The sequence below is a fragment of the Sarcophilus harrisii genome, chromosome 2 (genome assembly GCF_902635505.1).
Source record: "Sarcophilus harrisii chromosome 2, mSarHar1.11, whole genome shotgun sequence".
In the NCBI taxonomy this organism is placed as follows: Eukaryota; Metazoa; Chordata; class Mammalia; order Dasyuromorphia; family Dasyuridae; genus Sarcophilus; species Sarcophilus harrisii.
This window is the reverse complement of record NC_045427.1, coordinates 430,075,936-430,087,578: the sequence shown is the minus strand read 5'-3', so window position 1 is coordinate 430,087,578 and position 11,643 is coordinate 430,075,936. Positions and strand designations below refer to the sequence as shown.

The following is an 11,643-nucleotide window of genomic DNA, read 5'->3' as shown; positions in this document are numbered from 1 at the left end:
CTGGGATTCAGTAGAGCTGAGTTCTAATTCTCACTGCCACTAAATTTCTAGGTGATCAGTCAGGGATTGCCTTCCGTAGGTTTCAGTTTCCTCACCTACCAAAGGGGCACGTGCCCTGAAACGTCTCTTTTTCCTTTCCTCCTCTTATCTTCCACCCCAATCTTAGTCCCCCTGGAGGGCTTCCCTTTTTTCAACCAGGCCTCTATTTTGTGCAAATGGAAACGTGTTTCTTTCTTCTTCTCTGCAGTTGAAAACCTTCCCGACATTTAAAAATCCCCTTCCCCGGGTGACAGCTCCCTCCCGTCCTAGTACCTCATTTTCTGCAACCCCCACCCCTGGTCCCACATCTCTTCCCGTCCTACGCCACTCATACAGACAGCGCTTCCCCGTCCGCGTCCCCCCTTTTCCTTCCCAGTCCCCTTGGAGTCCCGGCCCACAGCTCCAGGCCGGGTCCCAGCCCTTCCCTCGAGACACTGCGGCCCCACTCCCCCAGCCTCCTCCCCAGGACCCGCCTTGGGGGCGGAGCCGAGCCGGCGGGAGCAGAGGCTCAGTCGCCCGAGCCGGCTTCAGAGGGCGGCAGCAGCCACAGCCACCGCCAGCGCCAGCACCGCCGCCGCCGCCGCCGCGGTGGGAAGACGGACTCACAGGCACGGAGGGCCAAGGAGCCGCGCCGGGGGCCGGACGGAGCCTGGACCGGCTGCAGCCGCTGCCGCCCAGATCTGGGCTCCTGAACGCGGGTGAGTCCCCGGAGGGCCCGCTTCTCTCCTCCTCCGGCCTGGTCAAGCTTCCCGGGCACCCGCGGATGGTTTTGCGGGGCTGGCCCAGCACCAGGGCTCCGGGGGCTGAGAGGTTCGGAGCTGGAATAGCGAATGACAGGGTTCGGATCCGGGCTTGGGGACGCCAGAGGCCGGGCCGAAAATAGCAGGGGATCGGGGACGCGGCCACGGGGAGCACCTGAGGTCCGGGGCTTGGCGCGCCTGGGCGAGCGAGGCTGGGAGCTGGGCTCCTGGGCTTCGTGGAACCCAAGGTCAGGGGTACGCAAGTCTTGGGGTACCAGGCTTTGGGATATCGAGGGCGCCAGGAAACAGGGGCTGGGAGCTGGGGGGTACAATGTGGCCAGAGGTCCGCTTTCGACATCTCCTCCCCTGCGATCCAGGGAATCGAGTCAGGTGTGTGCTGCGAGACTGCCTGGACCAAACCTCGCATCGTGGCGGATGCGGGCGGCCCACGGTGGCGGGGAAAGGAGGCGGGCGATCCCGGGCCGCAGGTCCTGGTCCCGGCCGCAGGTCCTGGTCCCGGCCCGCAGGTCCTGGTCCCGGCCGCAGGTCCTGCCCCCGGCCGCAGGTCCTGGTCCCGGCCGCAGGTCCTGGTCCCGGCCCGCAGGTCCTGGTCCCGGCCGCAGGTCCTGCCCCGGCCGCAGGTCCTGGTCCCGGCCGCAGGTCCTGGTCCCGGCCGCAGGTCCTGGTCCCGGGCCGCAGGTCCTGCCCCCGGCTCGCTTCCGCAGAGACCGCTCGGGGCTGTGGGCATCTCCTCAGGGAGGGAGCTGCCCGCCTCTCGGGAGCCGCCGGCCCCGGGGCTAGGTGTTTTCGGACTGGCGGAGGACTCGGGACCCGGAGGGAGCTGGGCTAAGCACGCCCTCTCAGGGTCGGTCCCCATCCCTGCCCACTCGTCCGCCCCCGATGTAGGGTCAGCGAATCACTCAGTCTGGCTACACTCACACGGGCTGGTTACCAGACCTGCAACCTTTTTTCTAGGGGTGCTCACAGAAGTTGACTCTTGTAGATTTTTTGGGGAGGTGGGGGGGCTTTAAAAACCACTACTTTTCAAACCCCCTTTGGACCTGAAATGTTGCTTAGTAACCGAGCCTTCACAGAAATCTCATTGAATAGGGTAGTGGTAAAGGTGGGAGAAGAGATTTCCACAGAGCAGCCCAGCGGGTCTGAGCTGCAGGTACCTCAGTCTCTCCTTTCACAGACTCCAGATAGATCATTTCCCTAAGAGTAAGAACATAGATGGACACTTACAGTCAGGACTCCGAACTCAGCTTTCATGAAGCCTTGGACTTGAAGAAATGTTTGCATCTCCTTTCCCCAGAAGTCAGATTAAAGGGATTTCCCAAGGTCACCCATAATGCCAAGGTCAGCCCTGGTCCCCATATCAGAACCTGGCACCCTACTGTAAGCATTCTTCTCCTGTCCTCCGCTCTACTTCTCTTCATTCTAGTTTCAATTGCCAAGTTGCCTCTCTGGTGAAAGGGCCTTTTTAGGGGGCCAGAGGATAATAGCAAGGTCTTAGAGTACATTTGGACCATCATTCCCCTGGCTTGGGATGAGCCTCCTCTGACTTTCCAGTTTGTTTTTTCATGTATGTTAACAGCTAATCAAATTCTTAAATTCTACCCCTCCCCCAAAGCCTGCACAGTGCCCATCTCTGAATGCCCCAAATGTTTGTGACCTCCGGCAAAGAGAGATGAATGTTTTATAAAAAGGTTTAAAAAACATAAAGAGGAGGCTTAATGGGAGCAGCACCATGTGATTACATCTGAAATAATGACACCCCTGTTCTCGCCCCTTCCTAACTGTGCATCCATCCAGCTGCACTGGAGCAGGGCTACACCAGGTGCCCTTGTGAATTGGGCTCTCCTTTTTTGCCCAAGTCCTCTGTGGGGAGAGCTTTGCTTAAATACTCTTAGCCTATACTGCTGGCTGTCCTGGAGTGCTTAAAGGAAAGCTAGAGACTGCTGTTTTGGGTGATCTCTTTTTAGTTTGTTATTATTTCCCTCTGCAGGACCACAACGAGGGAGGCAGGATTTGGAAAGCCTGGGGACATCTTCATATCATATTCCCTCAATTCCATAAAATATAATTTCTGTTCTGAAGAACTTCCTGGAAACGGCCCAGCTTGGCTGCTGCCTGGATGGCTATAGTAGGGTATAGTTAATAATCTGAGGATTGTATATCAGTAAATCCTTCCTGCCATCCTCCTCTGGCTGCCATCCCCTACAGACACTTCTGTAGAAATTGCAGGCAAAATGCTCAATTTCCTTATCTGTAAAATGAGGTCTTTTCCAGCTCCAAGTCTGTGATACTTGATCCAAAATCCAAGACTTTTCATTATATCTACCAATTCCACAGTCCCTAACCTCCCATCTGATCTTGCTATCTGATAGAATAGATTTGCTCCTTCTCAAACTCTTTTTTTTAAAATCACACCTAGAATCCATTTCCCCCCCCAAATTATGTTAATCAAACTGTTTCTGACCCTGCTCTCCTTTATCCCTCAAGAATTCCACTGGAAACTCATTTATTATTCCCTTCATTGAAAACTGAGTGCCTCATTAAAATTTCTTTCAAATGACAAATATTTATCTGTTCTCTAATCTCTTGAGAAAGAAGAAAAAGAGAACCTTTATAATAAATATACAAGGTCAAGCAAAAAAAAATCCCACATGAGTCGGGGACAAATTTTTTTTAATCTCATTCTTCATTTTGAGACCTTCAGTTTTCAGTCATTCAGTGGGTAGCATTCTTCATTATTAGTCCGTAGGAATCATGCATTAATCAGAGTTCTTAAGTCTTTCAAGTTCCTGACACTCCCATACAATGTTGTAAAATAAATTGTTTTCCTGGTTCTGCTGACTTTACTTTGCATCAGTTTATTCAAATTTTTCCAGGTTTCTCTGACACCATCCTTTTCATCATTTCTTACTGCAAAATAGAATTCCATCCCATTCTTATATCATATTTGTTCAGATGTTCCCCATTCAACTGGAATACCAGAGTTTCCTTTTGTTTCCAGTTTTGTGCTCCCAGAAGAAAAGAGCTGCTATAAATATTTTTGAATGTGTGGGTCCTTTTCATCTTTCTTTGATCTCTAATAATGGTATCTCTGGATCAAAGGGACTATTCAATTTAATAACTTTTTAGACATAGTTTATACTATGACTCTGAACTGAGTACTATGGAGAATTCAAAGATGAGTAAGACAAAGTACTTGGTGTGATGAAAATAATGGGATCTGTAGTCATTGGAACATATTCCTTGACCTGGAAGGGTGACTAGTACAAACCCCACATTGTACAAGTGAGGAAACTTAAGGTGAGAAGAAAAAGTGACCTGCCCAAATCATACTCCCTGTTAAATGAAAGTCTCAGGAGTAAACCTACCTCTTGACTCCAAATCTAGTGCTCTTTCTACTATACCACAATGACTTTTAACAAGAGTTCAAATCTCAGTTCAATTACTCACTGGCTGTCATTTCCCCCCTTTTGGACTTTGTTTCCTCATTTATAAAGAGAATGTGATAGACTAAATGACCTCAAACAAAGTTCCTGATTTCAGAGATTTCAAATTTTCCTCAACTCTTCTTCTTGATATAGAATCACAGACTCTTAGAGTTGGAAGGAACTTTAAGTCCAATCCATACCTGAGCAATGAGCCCTCTAAATCACACCTGTCAAAAGGACATCTAACTCCTTTTTTAATGATTTCCAGGGAGGAACTCGCTATTTAATGAGGCATTGTTTTTTTTTTTTTTGTTTGTTTGTTTTGTTTTTAGAAACTTCTGATTATTGGGGAGGTTTTCTTCCACTTAAACACTGAATTTGCTTCATTGCCAATTCCCCTCTCCTCCAACCACTGATTTTAGTTCTGTACTCTAGGGCCAAAATTAAAAGTCTAACCTTCCATATAGATTTGCTTCAAATTCTTGACCATCCATATCATGACATCTTTTAGTATCATTACCATACTATCCATTCCCAATTCATTCAAACTAACTTCATATGGCTCTTCACCAACTCTGTTGCTATCCCCTGGACCATATAATTTATTAATGACCTCTCTAACTGAGGACAGTACTCCAAATGGAATTTGGCTGGGGCACAGTACCATAGGGATCTCACTTTTTCAATCTTAGGCACTATGAATCTCTTAATGCAGCATAAGAATGCATTCACTTTCTTGGCTACCATGTCACCTTTTTGGCTCATATTGAGTTTGCGGTTTTAACTATTTAGCCATGTTTTCTTTAAATTAGTGGTTTCAGATTCAAATGCCAGCCACATATTAACTAAGAAAGCCACAAATTAAGATTTATCTCTTGTATTATTTTTATTTTGTATTGATTTTTATTTATTAAATATTTCCCAATTACTAATTATATTTTAATCTAGAGAGGATTACATTTGAATAACAGGAGGGCAAAATTTGAGTTTGATACCTTTACTTTACATTATAGTGGTGAAGCTGATTTTTCTATACCTATGTAAGGCTTCATCTTTATAAGTGTTACTTCATTTTATTCAATTCAACCTGATATCCTAGACTTTCAAGATGCTTTTGAGTCTTGACTGTGTCATTTAATGTGTTAGTTATCCTAGTTTGGGGTCATCTAAAAATCTTACATGCCTTTCATCCAAGACATTGATAAAAAATAGTTGTCATATTGTTATAATCCTAGGTCTTCATCCTTGTTTCCTGTTCCCACTCTCCCATATATCTAACCTCCTTTTATGATGGAGTGAGAGACCAATTTTATCTTTGTATCCCAAGTGCATTGGGGTGGTAACGTAGTGAAAATTAGATTCCTGGGAAACTTCAAAATTGTCCTTCTAAAGTCATAATTTATCCAATTCTGAATCCAGCTAATTGTTATTATTATGTGGTTCACATTTCTATATATTTTCAATGAAAATAGCCTGAGTGGTTGTCAAATACCTTGCTAAAATCTGGGTAAATTGTATCACTTGCAGTCTTCCCTCAGTAGAGAATGTAGGTTCCTTGAGGACACTGATCATTTAAAAAATATCATTTTTGTACAATTGTCTTCTAAAATATATGCTTGTTGGATCAAAATCCTCTGGTCTACCAGTCTAGTATTCCTGTCAAAAAAAGGAAATAATTTTAGACCAGATGAAGCCAACTTGATTTTTTTGTGATCAGCACATCCTTTTTAGATATTCACTAAGGACCCCTTTTTCAGTACATTTTATAATTTCCCAGGGATCAAAGTCAACTCTAGCTTCCATTCTTTTCCTTTTTTTGAAAAAGTACAAATGTACTTCTTCAGGTACCTCTCTTCTCCATGAGTTTTCAAAAGATCACTGGCAATGGCTCCAAAATCACATCTAACAGTTCTTCTAGCCTAGTTGACTGGAATTTATCAAGGATAGTTATCTTCTCTTGTTGTCTTTTTACTCGTCTTAGATATCAGCTTCCTATTAGCTATTTTGTTCTGACTTTCCAGTCCAAAGAGCATTCTCCTTGGCAGAAAAGAGTAGCAAAGAAATGAGCAATTCTTCCTTCTCCCTGTGGCCAATTAAGTATCATCTCATATTCCCCAAGTAGCAGTTCTGTTCCTGGATATATATTGTGATATTCATTTTCTTAATTTGAAAATATCTGTATTTAATTGAATTTTTTACATTTTGACCTCTTGACTACAAGGCCCTTAAGGGCAAGAATTGAGTTTAATTTAAATTTTGACCCCTTGATGGGAATTTAGACTGAAAAGTCTAAGCATAATTCAATATTAATATTTTTGGAAGGAACGGGAATAAGCATTTTCATAGCATCTACTATGTGGCAGACATTGTGTTTAGTGCTTTTTTTTTTTAAACAAAAATTATCTAATTTGATCCTCATAATAATCCTGAGAGATAGATGCTGTGGGATTCTCACTTTGGAGAATCTTTGGATTTTCCAAGTTTGGAAAACTTGGCACTGAGGTTGTGTGTCCAGAATCACACAGTATATGTGTCTATTACCAGATTTGGATTTGATAATATTATAACACTAAAAGTCTCTCTGGTGCTACTGCATTAGGGTAGAGAGTCAGACATAGTGATAGGAAGCTCTGAATTTAAGACCTAAAATTTTTTTTCCAGTCAAAGAAATATTTATTTATGGAAGTATTTTAGCTTAAAAAAATAAAAAATAATAAATACTAGTCATTGGACCAAGAGGATCACAGTAAGATTTCATTCCAAATTTACTGTTGCATTTGGTTATTTCAGAAAGATGTTAAGCATTCGTTTAGAACCCTCCAAGTTTAGGGATACCTATGCTAATACATTTCATGTTCAGAAATTTGGCTGTCTGACACCATGTGTGACCATGAACAAATTACTCAACCTCTCAGTGTCCCTAGAAATCTTTCTAAGACAATAAACTGCAAAAGTGTTTCACTAATAGGGGGACGAGGAAGCTTCAATATATTAAGGAGATGATACACTCCCTTCCTTCTTGCTCCCTCCCCTATTCCCCAAATCAGTGCAGAAAAGTTGCTTTTCAATGTGTAATTTGAGCAGAAACCCAGTGGCCTTTTGTCTGTTCTTTATTATTATGTTTTTTTAACTTAAAACCTCCATAACCTTGAATCCTACTATAATAATAATAATAATAAAAAAAAAAAAGCCCAAACAGAAAAAAAGATGGTGTTTGAAACCAGGCATTCTCTATTTTTTAAAAGTATCTGTTACATTTATCCTGATAGTACCAATACTACCATATGGGTTGGTCTACTTCTGGGCTTCTTTCAGCTCTTTCCATAAAATAGCTCATCATTGATGCTTTTCCCCTTCTCTTCCTTTTTTTGGGGGGGGAGGGGAGTTTGCTATAATTCTTCCCCTCAAATAAAAATCTTACCCTCTAACAACTAGAATTAGTAAGCAAAGCAAATCCACTTATTGCCTATGTCTGAAAACGTGCCCTATTCCTCATCTCTAATTTATAACCTCTCTACCATCATGTGTCTGGAGTTGTAATTCATTGCATTGACTAGAGTTCTTAAAATCTTTCCCAGTTGTTTCCCATTACATTTGTGTATCCCTTGTCTAAATGGTCTTATTGGCTGCATCTTTATTTGTATCAGTTTATATAAGTTCCCCCAAATTTTCCTGAATTTATCCCTTTAGTCATTTCTTACACAGTACTATACCATTCATATGTCATATTTGTTCAGTCATTCCCTAATAAAAATTGTTTTCAGTATTTGTTACCAAAAAAAGTCCTGTGATTGTTTTCTTTGTACAAATACATTCTTTTCCTCTGGACTTGGCCTCTGAGCCCCCAGGGCCATGGTTCTCAATCCATTGTTAGAAGAAAGGGATTCTCTTCCAAAGGGAACAGAGATCTGTAGACATCAGGTGAGATTCTCTGGTTGATTTGGAAGTTTGAGCTCACAATTACCTCAGAGTCTCACAACTCCCGGATAGAGTATCTCGTGGGTTGAGTAAATTGCTTCTGAACAGGTGTTTTCTACAACTCACAAGGCACCTGTTGGCCTCTATTTTACCAGTTGCAGCTCTGTTTTGCACTATCCTCTTGGGAAATCAGAGCATTTACTTAGTAGTTGTACTACATCTGGGTACACTGTGTCTCTTTCCTATTCATCACTCCCTTAATCCCTTACACTCTGTCCTGCTGACTTCCTGGGCCATGGGCATTTAAAAGGAAGATTGTTTTTGCCTTTGAAGCTCCCTAGTCATATTGATCGGCCTCCCCTGGGCTAACCCTTAGTAGATATTGTTCCTTGCCTCACTTTAGCCTTGAGAGGTTTAAAGGCCATTTGGCTCGGGAATCTGCATAGACCACCTGGACCTTCAGACCTTCTTGGGCATCTCAGCAGGGAATCAAGGGGACTTGTTTTGCAACTCAGCATTACTTGGTTGGTAGTTTTTCAGGATGATTAAACATGTATTGACCCAAGGACCTGACTTTGTAAGCTCTTTGAACATCTTGTCTCCAGCCTTCCTGATCGCTTTTCCCTTCTTTTTGCTCATTTGCAGAGTTGAAGGTTTAACCCCGGTGCCCTTGAGCTCCATTCAACTGGGCCATAGAATCCTAGATTTAAAATTAGAAGGGAACTTCAGAGCATGTAGGCAGTAGATTGATCAGTTATTTTTCAGCCATGTCTGACTTCTTATGACCCCTTTTGGGATTTTCTTGGCAAAGATACTGAAGTAACTTCCCCATATCTTTCTCTAGCTCATTTTACAGATGAGGAAACTGAGGCAGACAGGGGGAAGTCATTGCCCAGGGTCACATGGCTAGGAAGTGTCAGAATGAACTAAGACTCATATCTTTCTCACTTCAGACCTGGCACCCTATTTACTGCTCCAATCACCAACAGAACCAGGATTCAAATCCATGTATTCTAACTGAATCCAGGGTTCTTCCCACTATACTACACTGCCTCCTTTTTCTCTCTTACAATGAATCCCAGAGTCTTCCCCATCCAGTGCCCACTTTCCTATCCACCTGCAGTTATTTTTTTTTTAAATGTTGGACTAAGAATTGAGTTTCTTCTTTGTATTCCAGGAACATTGTTTATAAGTAGGTGCTTAACAGATAATCATTGAATTGCTGGTGGATTGAATTCCTAAGCCTGCAACTCCTTTGTTCCTTTGGTTGGGTCTGTATCTTTCTTCCTTATGGAAGATCTCCCTTCTTCTACTGGCACAAAGGTATAGGGAACCAATGTTCAGTGGGAAACAATGTGGTGGGTGAAAAGAGATGGGATTTGGAATCTCTTGGGTTCAGATATCAGCTATGTTACTTCCTGTGTGATTATGATTAAAGAAATCAGGACAAGCAACTTCTAGTCTCAGTTTCCTTATCAGTTCAATGTGGGGGCTGGCTTCTCCCAGATGTAAGTATCTTAAAACCTGGCAACCCTGGGTTTATTGGCTTTGAGGCTAAGGAACATTTCTTTCTAAGACTTCTTTAAAAACATTTTAAATAAGAATTGTTAAATTAATAAGAATTATCAATTAATATAAATTTTCTTTCCCTCCCATCTACTCCTAACTTTAAAAAGGGAAAAATAACCCTTTTAACAACTATAATTAAGCAAAACAAGTTGCCACATTGTCCATGCCTAAAAATGTGTATCTTGTTCTATATTCTGAACCTATCACCTCTCTGGGAGGAAGTGGTAACAGGCTTTGTCATTATTTGGAATCAGTATTCGTCATTGCATTGCTCTGTAGAGCTTAAGTCTTTCATGTTTGTCTTCACAATGTTGTTACTGGAGAAGTTGTTCTTTTAATTGCATCCACTTCATTCTGCATCAGTTCATATAAGTCTTCCAGGTACTACTTTGGAATGGATTTGGTTTGGGGTTAAACCTGAGGGCAAAATATGTTCTTTGGGGTGGAAAATGATCACTTAATCTGAGGGGCAGTCATTCCACATCTTCATTTCTTGTCTGCCTACCCACGATTCCCCTATCCCCACTTCTTCAGTGTAATGGAAGCAAGTAGCATCTTCTAGGTGGAAACACCAGGGGGAAGATAGGTTTCCTGTATAGGGTGAAGTCCAAGAGCCAGTGAGCTATACACAGGAATGTAGTTTAGCTTTCCATCATCCATGATAGGATTCCACTTAATCTTTCCTGATTTATCTCACTCATACATGTCACTTTTGTGCCTTAATCCAGATTCTACCTGGGCTGGCCTCCTCACATTTCTACTTTTTGTTATCCTTTCCTTCCTTCAAAGTCTTGCTCAGTTATTCATGAAGCCTTTCCTTCCAGTCTTCTAGCTAGAAGTCTTCCTTGGCTCCTCAAATTTCTCTTGCTCCTGAGCCTGACCATTTTTCTTTTTTGCATGTATCATTGGACTATGTACTGTTTACTCCAAAGAGACAGTAAATTCCCTGAAACTGTCATTTTTATCTTTTTTTCATTTCTTCTCTTTTTAAAAAAGCTTTTTATTTTTAAAACACATGCATAATTTTCAAAATCCACCCTTGCAAAAACTTGTATTCCAAAATTTTTTTCCTCCCTTCCCTAGGTGGCAAGCAATCTAATATATGCTAAACATGTATAATTCTTCTATACATATTTCTACAATTATCATTCTGCACAAGAAAAATCAGATCTAAAAGGAAAAAAATGATTTTTTTTCTATCACCATTGTATCATACAATGCTTTATACATAATATTTCCTACTATTTGTGGAATTTATTTAATTTTTTTTTTTTTTTTTTGGTGAGGCAATTGGGGTTAAATGACTTACCCAGGGTCACACAGCTAGACAGTGTGCAGACAAATTTGAACTTAGGTCCTCTTGACACCAGGGCTAGTAGTGCTCTATCCACTGTACCACCTAGCTATTCTAACATTTTTTTTGTTTGTTTTTTAATAGCTTTTTATTTACAAGATATATGCAGAGATGATTTTTCAGCATTGACCCTTGCAAAACCTTTTATTCTAACTTTTCCCCTCCTTCCCCTCACCTCCTCCTAGATGGCAGGTAGTCCAATACATGTTAAATATGTTAAAGTATAGTAACATTTGTTTTTTATAAATAAATTTTATTGAATTTTTTTCTTTGCTTTTATATCACTTAACATTTCCTTTATATCCTTTCCCCTTTGCCTCTCAGAAAGTCATCCATTATAACAAAGATTTTTTTTTTAAAGAAAAAGGAGGAATGATGGTAAAAGAAGAAAAAATCAAAACCTATCAATACATTCCAAAAAAAAATCTTGACAATATATACAATTATGCAAGTCTATTGACATTAAGTGTATTCTCCTATCTTTTCTTTATGGCCTTGTTTGCTTTCTAAGTTTGTAACATTTCTTTTTGATTGTTTTCTGGTGGTGGTTTTTCTCATTTTCATTCTCATGCTCATT

General features: G+C 41.7%; 1 protein-coding gene across 1 annotated transcript in view; it reads left to right on the top strand.

The window, feature by feature from the left end:
• The first annotated feature begins 384 nt into the window (after positions 1-384).
• PPP1R16B (protein phosphatase 1 regulatory subunit 16B) overlaps positions 385-11,643 on the top strand; it is a 148,846-nt gene continuing 137,587 nt past the window's right edge. Inside the window, exon 1 of the mRNA XM_012553610.3 lies at positions 385-737. The gene's annotated coding sequence lies outside the window, so the exon portion shown is untranslated. The remainder of the gene's footprint in view (positions 738-11,643) is intronic.